The following is a 10,737-nucleotide window of genomic DNA, read 5'->3' on the forward strand; positions in this document are numbered from 1 at the left end:
CTCTAATCGCCTGAGCCAAGGTGTGAAACTGGGTGTGGGTCCCAATCAGCCAGAGTTTCGGGTGAGTTCATTGTGAAACCTGGCCCCACCTTATCATGCGAATTCCTGAGATCAGATGGCCCAGGATGTGAGTGGGCGTTAAGGCGTCTGGGAAGAGATCTCAAAACTGGATTATAGATGGCAGAGAGTTGGTGTCGTAAACCCCCGCCTCTGTTCAAAGATGGTCGCTCACAGTGGACATAGATGGCTTCTTTCACTCCTCTTTCAAACCATCTGTCCTCTCTGTCCAAAATGTGAACATTGGCATCCTCGAAAGAGTGTCCTTTATACTTAAGATCTCACAACATGGCTGTGCCATGGGCTCCCCCGTGTCACCTATTGTAGCCAACCTTTACATGGAGGAAGTGGAAAGGAAGGCTCTTGGCTCTTTCAAAGGAAGAGTACCCAGCCACTGGTACAGATATGTGGACGACACCTGGGTCAAAATCAAGACACAAGAAGTGGAATCCTTCACTGCGCACATTAACGCTGTGGATAAAAACATCAAGTTCACCAGTGAAGACACAAAGGACAACTGTTTGCCTTTCCTGGACTGCGCTGTGCACATTGAAGAGAACGGCAACCTCAACATCGAAGTTTACCGGAAGCCCACACACACGGACCAGTACCTCCTGTTTGACCCCCATCACCCTCTGGAACACAAACTTGGAGTAATTAGGACCCTACACCACCGGGCAGAACATGTTCCCTCTAAGCCTGAAGGGGAAAAAAAGGAACACACACATGTAAAGGAAGCACTCAAAACGTGCGGCTATCCTAAATGGGTGTTCTTAAAGTCAGCAAAGAGGCACAGAAAAGAAGACCAGACACCAGCGAGGGAGGATAAGAAAGACAGACGCAACAACATTGTCATCCCCTATGTAGCCGGTGTATCAGAAAAACTCAGGAGGGTTTTCTCCAAGCATGACATCCCAGTGAATTTCAGACCCAGCAACACGCTCAGACAAAAACTGGTTCACCCGAAAGACAAAACGCCAAAACACAGACTTAACAATGTGGTGTATGCTGTACAGTGCAGCGAGGAATGCTCAGACCTCTACATTGGAGAGACCAAACAGCCACTTCACAAGCGCATGGCACAACACAGAAGAGCCACCTCCACAGGACAAGACTCAGCTGTCCATCTGCATCTTAAGGATAAAGGACACTCTTTCGAGGATGCCAATGTTCACATTTTGGACAGAGAGGACAGATGGTTTGAAAGAGGAGTGAAAGAAGCATCTATGTCCACTGTGAGCGACCATCTTTGAACAGAGGCGGTGGTTTACGACACCAACTCTCTGCCATCTATAATCCAGTTTTGAGATCCCTTCCCAGACGCCTTAACGCCCACTCACATCCTGGGCCATCTGATCTCAGGAATTCGCATGATAAGGTGGGGCCAGGTTTCACAATGAACTCACCCGAAACTCTGGCTGATTGGGACCCACACCCAGTTTCACACCTTGGCTCAGGCGATTAGAGGATCATCAGGGGGTCCTTTTGTCCCTCTGTGGGGGGTTACTCCCACTAGGTTTATATCTGGGACTCTCCACCATTTGACCTTAGAACTGAAGAACCTTCTCGGATGAGAGGTGAAACATCTTCAAGTAACTTAAAGAAGTCCAGAAGCTTTTCTTTGCAAGCTCCTTTGACTACGATGACCTGGATGACTGAGAACCTTCACAGACACAAGCTGGGGCATAGAAGCCGAACCGAGTCGTATGTGTGGAGGGACAGTAACTGTTTGTGTATATGTAAACATTTAAACACTGCAGAGACTACAATTAACAGTAACAGTATTGTAGAAATTCATTTCACCGAAACAATAACGTGGCGCACAGTGTGAAGTCAAAAAAGGCGCACACCTTTGACGCTGCATTTTCTGCGTTTTTCTCGTCCACACGTAAATGCAAAAACTGAGTTTTCAAAAATATCCACCCTGGCCGGAGTTTTTAAAGATCTCCGTTTTCAGTGACCAAAAACGCCGTTTACGTGTGGACGTAAATCTGCGTTTTCAAAAATACCCGGGTACGTGTGGACGTAGCCTTAATGTCATGAGACTTGCTAGAGTTTCCTCCCTGCTTCGGTTTGTGTCACATCCAGAAAGATGTTTTCTCTCATCAAACATGAAATCCAACTTAGCCTGTCGCTTCTGGGCTTCCTGGGGTTCTTTGGCTCTGCTGAGCAGAGACAGAATTCCTGTGCAGCCCCCCGAAGGCTGGCCCCGAGGCTTCAGTCCTGTTCTCTTACTGACAGTTTTTCTAAGCAATTGTAAACTGTCTCAGGTTTTCACCTACTGTGGCCATGAAACCCAAACTGGCTGTAAAAGCCAAAAACAAACCAAAAAAGAACACGAGAAAAAAATGACTTTGTCCTTAGTCTCTTCCTGCTTGGAGAGCAAGTTATTTGCTGCTTTAGAGCGACGCACTGTTTGCTTTAAAACACACTCAACTCTCTCCAGTATTCATGAGTGGGAGGCCATTGTACCGGAAATGAAGACAGCGCACTGGACTCCACTGCCATGAAAATGAAATGAGCATTTTTCCAGTGCTTTTGCCATATTATACCTGTGGCACAGCTATCAGTGTTGCTGTATTTTACAAGGATAGAGGAAGATAGAGCTGTACTCCATGAAAGGTATTTAAAAGGTCTACACCCTTAGTTCCCATACTCACACATACACACTATCACCCTACATCTTGGCATGTCGGACCTGCAGTGGAGCGTGTAATCGTAACACCATGTCCAAGGCTGGAGAGAACTCACAGGACAAATTGTCCATGTCATCGCCCGCTTCTGGCTGTGAAATACTGGATCTGACATCATCAAGGGCACAGAGGGGTGAGAGGTTGTAGTAGGGTGGGTGCTTATATAGAATACAGAAAGATGGGGGAGTGATGAAGCTGTGGGGAATGTATCTGTAGAAGTCATTACGTCAGGTTTTCTGTGTAGACACATAACATTATATCTTGGTTTCTTTTTAGCCTCACCGTTGCTTTCTTCCACTTTCTTTTTCTGTCTTCTTAATAATCTGCTTCACATCCTCCTACTTTACCTCTCTCATTCGTTACTTCCTGTTTTTTTCTATATCTGGATTGTCTTCTCAGGATATGTACACTCAGACTCTTCTACTATGAAGCCATGCTACTGTAATAGCTCCAGTATGCAGTTGAGCATTGTCTTGCTCAAATATGCAAGAGCTTCGCAGAAAAAGCTGTCATCTAGGTGGGACTATATGCTGCTCTGAAACCTGTATATACCTTTGAGTACTTTTACCAAAATTCAACCCTCCATTACAGTTCCTTGCATCTTGGTTGTATTGTCCAGAGGGTATGTATCCCAATGCACATCAACATTTCAGTGTAATAGCAACAGTCTTCTTTATTCCCATCAAAGTGACAACAACCCAACAAAAATCTAGTCATTGCAATTTGGAGCTTTTTGTAGTTATGTTTTAAAGTTTGGACCATGCATGTGATTGCAAAAATAATATTAATAAAAGTTTGATTGCACTTAACAACATTCATTTTCCTGAAGTTTACTTTTGTACACTTCCGGGAAGTGAAGATGACTCACAGAGAGCCTTCAGAACAAGAAACATTGCTGTTATTTTCTCATATTTCATAAAATGTGGCAAAATCGGACGTTGATATTAAACAATCTGATGTCAGTGAACTGCTCACGTCTCAGGAGTCTTACTGTATTTGGGAGGAACTGATTTAGAACCTTTTAACTAATAGTGGATGGTAACATATTAAAAAAAAGATTAAAATGCACTAAATAAAGGAGTAAATAAAAACTGAAGCATCACAAGTAAAAAACTGAGTCCATTATGGCACTGACATTTCTTATTAATTGGTTAATATCAGGTGGTGTTCAACTTAGATCAACATGCCTTTTCTGGGGCCTCTGTCATGATTGTTGTAGATGGGCAGCTGCGACCTCAGGAGACCCACTGGCTCGCACTGGTTCTTTTTAAGTGCTTGACAGGTGAAATATGACAACCTAATCTCTCTGTCCCCCTCAGGGACACGGACAAAGAGAAAAACATTAGTCCTGACCTTGGCGTTTCAGATTCAAATATATTCTAGAGGAGACAACCAGTTGACACCCTGTGATCTCCATAGTTTACAATACACGTGTAGATATGTAGATAAACACACATACAGAGGTATTTTCTCAGAAGAGAACAATGACTCCGTTAGGTTAGGGAAAGCAAGTCCACACACATCCATAAAAACACAGCCACACACAGGTAACTGTACACCTGTTAATACTTATTCATGCCTGTTTAAGAAGAGGCATTTCCACAAACTATAAAAGGTCCCACACTGTTTTCATTAATCCCACAAAATATAAAACCATGCATAATACAAGCTAAGGCCAGTCTTCACTTAGACGCCAAATATGTGAAATCAACAGTGTTATAAACAACCACTCTTTTTGGTGAATAAAAACTCACAGTCCTTCTATTTGTAAGGTGTTTTTTATGTAACAAAGTAATCTTCCAGGTTTGTATCCAGCCAATGTGAGAGCTCACACACAGTGAATCCCACTGCAAGGCTCTAAAGATGGGCTCTGTTACATTTTGGCTGTTTTACATGGAAATGGCTGTACCATATGTATTTCCCAACATTTTAATAAAGCAAAAAGTTTTTCTGTGACTGCTGCTCTTGACTTGTTTTAAGACCAGGAGATAACTTGAGATGCTTTCATAAAACATTAAGTGTAAACTGTCAATTCTATCTTCAGGATATTTTGGGATGTTTGTTAAATCTAGCCGGGTAAATTTATTGAAGTAAAAGTACTTTAATTTTATAGTAAAATCACCTGCCTAAATGTAAAATGACTTGTGTAAAAACAGTCTGGGATAAAGGTAAATAAAAGCGTGTCATTTAAAGGTACAGTGTGTAAAATTTAACCACTAGATGTCAGTAGATTCCAGATTGCAGTCAACTGAATTCAGCTTTTTTTACCACTCCCAATTCAAGTGCATAATCCTATCCATGGTGACTTCTTCAGGAAAAACAACTCAAGCTGCTATTCATCTTTAGTGAGTGTAAGCTGTCAGTCTGCTGCTTACCTCAGCCGTCAATATGTGTTGACATCACTTCTGCACTCACCTCTGCTGTGGCCTAGAATGTCTCAGGGGGATTGTTACTTGCCCCGTGCAATGCAGCGTCACTGATAACGGTGGGGCAGGGAGACCTAGTAACTGGGTCTGGTGCTTGGCCTGGTCCTGTAGTTTGTCAAGTTGTGCTCCCTGCGTCACCTCCTGCCTTTTTTGTATTGCCACAATCTCAGCCAGCATCTGGCCCAGCAGCTGGACTGGCTGTGCGGGCTGCGGATCCAATATTGTCAATGGGGTTTTGGCACCACTTGTTACCCCAGTAAGGACCCAAGACACTCAGTGTGCTTGTGATGGTTTTTATTCACAGTTACGTGCAAGATTTTTTTTTTTTCTCATCCCGTCAGCTTTCCAGCTGTCTCCACCTGTTCCTCCCTCCTCCACGTCCCAGAGTCACTGAAAAAGGGAGAGTGTAATTGTTGAATTGCTTCCAGCTGCTCTGCCAGCCTCCCTGGCACTGCCCCTTTGAGCCCGCTGCACCACCACCTCCTCTGCAGCAGAGTCACAGACAATACCTCCGCCACATGCTGTTAGCCCAAGTTCACAGAATGACTGCAGCTGTGAGATGAGTCAGAATGGTGGAGTGCCCGCTGAATTCTCCAGTGAAAGAAAGGGGTGACTGATTGCAGATTCCATTCAAGATTTTCTTAACAGTTACCATACGTTAAGACTATTTCACACTTCCTGTTGCTGTTTGCAAAAGTTAAATAAAAACGCAGCTTTCTACTTATGGCCATTGAATCTGAACTTTCTGGCAGCTGGACTTCACCTATTTTATGCACTTAGAGTTGGAATACTTTTAAAAATAAGGATGTTAATTAGCTTCATGCATCTGTCCCCTCCCTTTCAAAAGCATGGGCATATGTGCATGCATCATATGTGATCAAATCAATGCAGAACCTTTGGCTTCATGTGATATTTAAACCCCAATGTCTTTAGCTCTTTCCCTGCCTACTCATTCCCTCTTACTGCTCGCTGGTACATTGGCATTAATAGCAGACACTCTACACCAGTTAAACATGTTATTAATTGAAGGCTGAATTGAGATTTCATGTGTTAAACAGCTTAGGATGAGATTGGGTTACACAACGTCTGCTCTATCTGTCATGTCTGACAGGGACCTTTTGAAAAAGTCTTTGAGATTTCAGGTTGGGTTAGTTACAGAGAACAGGTGGCGGACACCTGCTTCATATAGCCTTCTTCTTTTTTATACAGTAAAACTCTTTCATCAAAAGACTTGCAGCGCCTTTTGTAACAGGAAAAATCTGGGTGGTGAAGAGGACAAAGGAAGTTCTGCTTAATGGACGTTTATACCCCGTATCCTCTTTGAAAGTACAATCTGTCAAGTTGAATATTGTAAACATGTCCATGTCTAGGTTATATCAAACAAGAGCTAAGTTAGAAAGGAAATAAAATGAAGGTTGGACAAAAATCAAGAAATGAGGAAGATGGCAGGGAAAGAAAGAAAATGTGGGCGACAGAAAAAAGGAAGATGAGCAAAGCCTTACACTACTCGTTTTCTAATACATGATATCTGAGTGAAGAGATTGAAAGAAACAACGGGAAAAGGCTAGGACCACACAAAACCTGTGTACAACACGTGCTTTCTCTGAATCTCAGGGGAACCCTAAGACTTACATGGATGTAATTCAGACCATCTGCAGGGAGATCATGCTGAAATGGGGGCCCTGCATTTTAGCAGAGCACGGTAAACCAGAACTGGAGGGACGTCTTTCTAATATAGCACCAGAGATTATTTCATCAGCAGAAAGAAGAAACTGGAACATCCAGAGAGAATCTCAATGGAGATACCAGTATTTAAAAACAGCATAATACTAGTTTACTGTTAAAACTTTGTTTGTATTGTATTCTTATCTTCTTTCTTCTTTATTTAGGAGTCCCCACAATGCATCATCTGCCTCCATTGCAGATGATGCACCCTATCCCATGCATCCTCTCTTGTCTTCGTGCCTCTACATGTCACCTTTACATCCATGTGCCTTCTCTGTGGTTTTCCTCTGTTCGACCTGCCTGGCAGCTTCGACACATTTTGACCATCATACCCAGTATCTCTCCTCTGCATAATTTAACTTTAAGCCCCATTAGTAGTTTATTATTGTTAAATATAACTGTATTTGCATTTCTTGTCCTTACTGTACACAAGAACAACTAAAGACAAAATAGTGAAAAACTCATAACAAGAATTCAAAATCAATGTGGTATTGATTTCAGTATTCTCTCTATATGAACCAATTTTCTTGTCAGTGTCTTGTTTCCTATGAAAACAAATGTTGAGGACTCTGACAGGGTGTGGTTTGTGGCTCAGCTGCAGGGGAGGGGTGGACCTGTGGGTTCAGGCTGTGGTGTCAGGGTAGGCTGATTAGAACAGCTGATCTCCACCATCTAATCAGGCCTCTTCTATTCTGTGTGGGATGCCAGGACCTGAGAGGTGTGTAAGCTGCCCAAACTACAGCGTGAAAAGGCAGCTGGAAATAAACTTACACATGCACTTCAAGCCTGTGTGTGTCGGGTCCTTTTTATCACAATTAGGTTTTTTTTTTAAATGAAATTATTACTTTTCTTTGTCAGTACCTGTAAGTGCTCAGTACAGTGAATAAGTCAGTGAGATAGTCTGTACAGAGGACACCAGTGTATAAGAACCTGACTGAGTGTTTGCAGGAATAGAGTACTGTGCAAAAGTCTTAAGCCACCCCTTATTTCTTTATATTTTACAAGAACAATGGGAAATAGCTGTAGTTGTTTATTGAAACTTGCAAACATATATGGAAATACCATATATAACCAATTCTGTACAGTTCTAACAAGCTTGTTGAACTGAAGGACAAAGCTCTTCTGGATGGTGCCAAGATGATCACACACTACTTCATTCAAGTTGATTGGATTGAGGAGGCCAATCCTCAAGACTGATAGTGATTCATTGTGTTTTTCTATTGAGCTATGCGTTTTTTCATTGGCAGTTTGGGATGACTGTCATGCTGGAAAATGAAATAAAAGTCAATCAGACACTTTACAGATAGTATTACACGGTGATTGCCAACACCACCAGCTGAACTGCAGCCCCAAACCATGACAGAGCCTCGACTGAGACACAGATTTAAACCAATCCAATTCCAACTCATTACGCCGTCAAACCTGTTGCCACTGATTTTCAGTCCAGTTCTTTTGCAATGTGCCGTACATGGGCCTTTTTCTCCACGTTCCCCTTCCTTAAGAATGGTTTCTTGACAGCCACTCTTCCTCTGAGATCGTTTCTAATGGATCAGCTGACAGCCAGATGCATATCTTAGGTCCTGTGTCAGGTATTTGCTGTTGTGTCTGCTGTGGATAGATTTTTTGGTTTCTTTTTTGTCCCCCACTTCTCCAATTTCCTCAAATTTTTAGATTTCAAATTCATTTAATCAAAATGTCAGCAAGTCACCCTGCTAAAGCTTTGCAATGTAAAGGCTCTATGATTTTATGACTTGTGAAGTCCTAAAAGTTTTGAGAAAACATATCTCAGTACCTACTCACACACATACGTGCACACACACACAGACAGAGAGAGGAAAGAGACACACGTACTCATGTTCACTTGATCTCAGAGTCTATCAGTGAACCTCATATAGAATATCCCTCACCAAAGCCCAGAGTCACATTCAATTTCCTAATGATCGGCCAGTGGATATTCTTGGAAAAGGACTTGTAGCGAATATGTGCATGCTTAGTGAAATGCTAGGAGATACTTTAACCTCGCTTTTGGAGGGGGTCTTTTATGAGTGTGTGTGTGTGTGTCTGTGAGACCTCTGTTGTCATCTTCTTCTGTTTTTCAAGATTAGTGTCAATCACTCAATAAATTTAGCATAAAACTTTTTCTTTATAGATTATATGATTTAAACTCTTAGTGCAGCAAGATGAATTTCAGTGAGTGTAGCATGTAGTTCATGTCAAATACTTGCTTTGTTGTTACTCTCTCATTTCACTGCTGGAGCCTATCCCAGCTGCCATAGGGTGAGAAACAAGAGGCATAGTTTATTTTAACTTTAACTTGTGAATCCTTTCCATCTTTAAGCTGTCCACAACATTGGTAAACATTTGATCAAAACTCCACCTCAGACCTGACTGGACTTAGACATCAACAATGAATGAAGACAAAAGGATTGAATCAGATCCAAGCAGTTTTAGCACCTGAACCCTGGTGAGTACAATAAACGTCACAGGGATATTTATAGCACAGTATATGGAGAATGTGCAATTCCCCTCTCCGCAATAACACACTTGCATCTGCTAACAGCATCAGAGCAAAAACCCTTGCTCCATCTGAGAGGGATGAGGGGGGCTTTGGGAAGTGAAAATAGAAAAGTGCATCGTGTCAGCTCGTCTGTGGGCCACTGTGCACTTTCTATTAACTTACTCTTTAAGCCCCTCGTAACACAAACCCCAGCCAACTGCAAGCCATGCAGGCCCAGAAGGACCTCAAGACTAATATCGCTCTCTCTCCCTATATCTAACACTCACCTTTACAACTGCTGAGAGAGCACACCACACAGCAAGCTGTAACTCCATCACACTATACAGGAGCTTTCCTGACTGAGATCAACAGCAAAACAGCTGCTATAAGCAGCATGTGAATCCTTTAGTTTAAAAAAAAAGAATGAAGCACATATACAGACCACATAAAACTCTGAAGATCTTGTGAAGTTAATCTTTGTTAAGTTAATCTCCAAATGAAGCATCATTACACTGAAATGAAGGCATGCATTTTAAAGGAATAAAATATGACACTTTACATCATTTCTTGTTTGGCAGTGCACAGAGACAATAGATGATACCTCAGGGTGTTGTGACAAAGTGGATGAGCAGTTGCAATGGTCTCCATTTGTCCCATATGTGTTGACCTTTTTTTATACACATTCTTCTGTTTCTATTTATTTGCTATTTGTCAAGTAACATCGCTGCACTCACTACCCCGGGTTTGTTTGTGTAAGCGTTCTGTTGCCGGCAAATCAAACATTCTGCAAAATAAGGCAAATACTCAGTTACATGTTTCTTTATATTTTCTTATGTTACTCCTTAGGTCATTTGTTCATACTTACTTTGTTCTGTGTTTTCAGTCTTCACGAGGGTCAGGTGTGGGGAAACGCCCGCCTAGCGTTTCCTCATTTTAAAGTCCTGCTGATGTCACACATGACATCAGCAGGTTGAACCAAGTGGAGGGGTTTCTTTGTCAATATAAATGCTTCCTTTGGTTTGTGTCAAGGTTTAAAGGGATTTGTTGAATCTTTTTCTTTTTGTTAATACAGCCATTTAGTTGTGTAAATGTGCCAGTTAGAAGTGTGAGGTTTTGTGTCTTTTAGATCATCTGTGTAGAGTTTTAGTTCCCTCAGTTCAAGTGAGTGGTACTGGCTGGGCTAATTGAAGGGAAATTGATGGCCCTACTTAAAGCCAGTCTTTGCCAGATTCAGAGGAGAGGTGAGCTGTGTTACAGATCCATTGGCTGTTGAGGTTTGTTAAGTGAGCTGATTTTGTGGGGGGAGTTTTGTTAAGTTATACGTTAAATTAAGTTCACT

The sequence above is a fragment of the Rhamphochromis sp. 'chilingali' genome, assembly GCF_963969265.1.
Source record: "Rhamphochromis sp. 'chilingali' genome assembly, chromosome: 14".
In the NCBI taxonomy this organism is placed as follows: Eukaryota; Metazoa; Chordata; class Actinopteri; order Cichliformes; family Cichlidae; genus Rhamphochromis; species Rhamphochromis sp. 'chilingali'.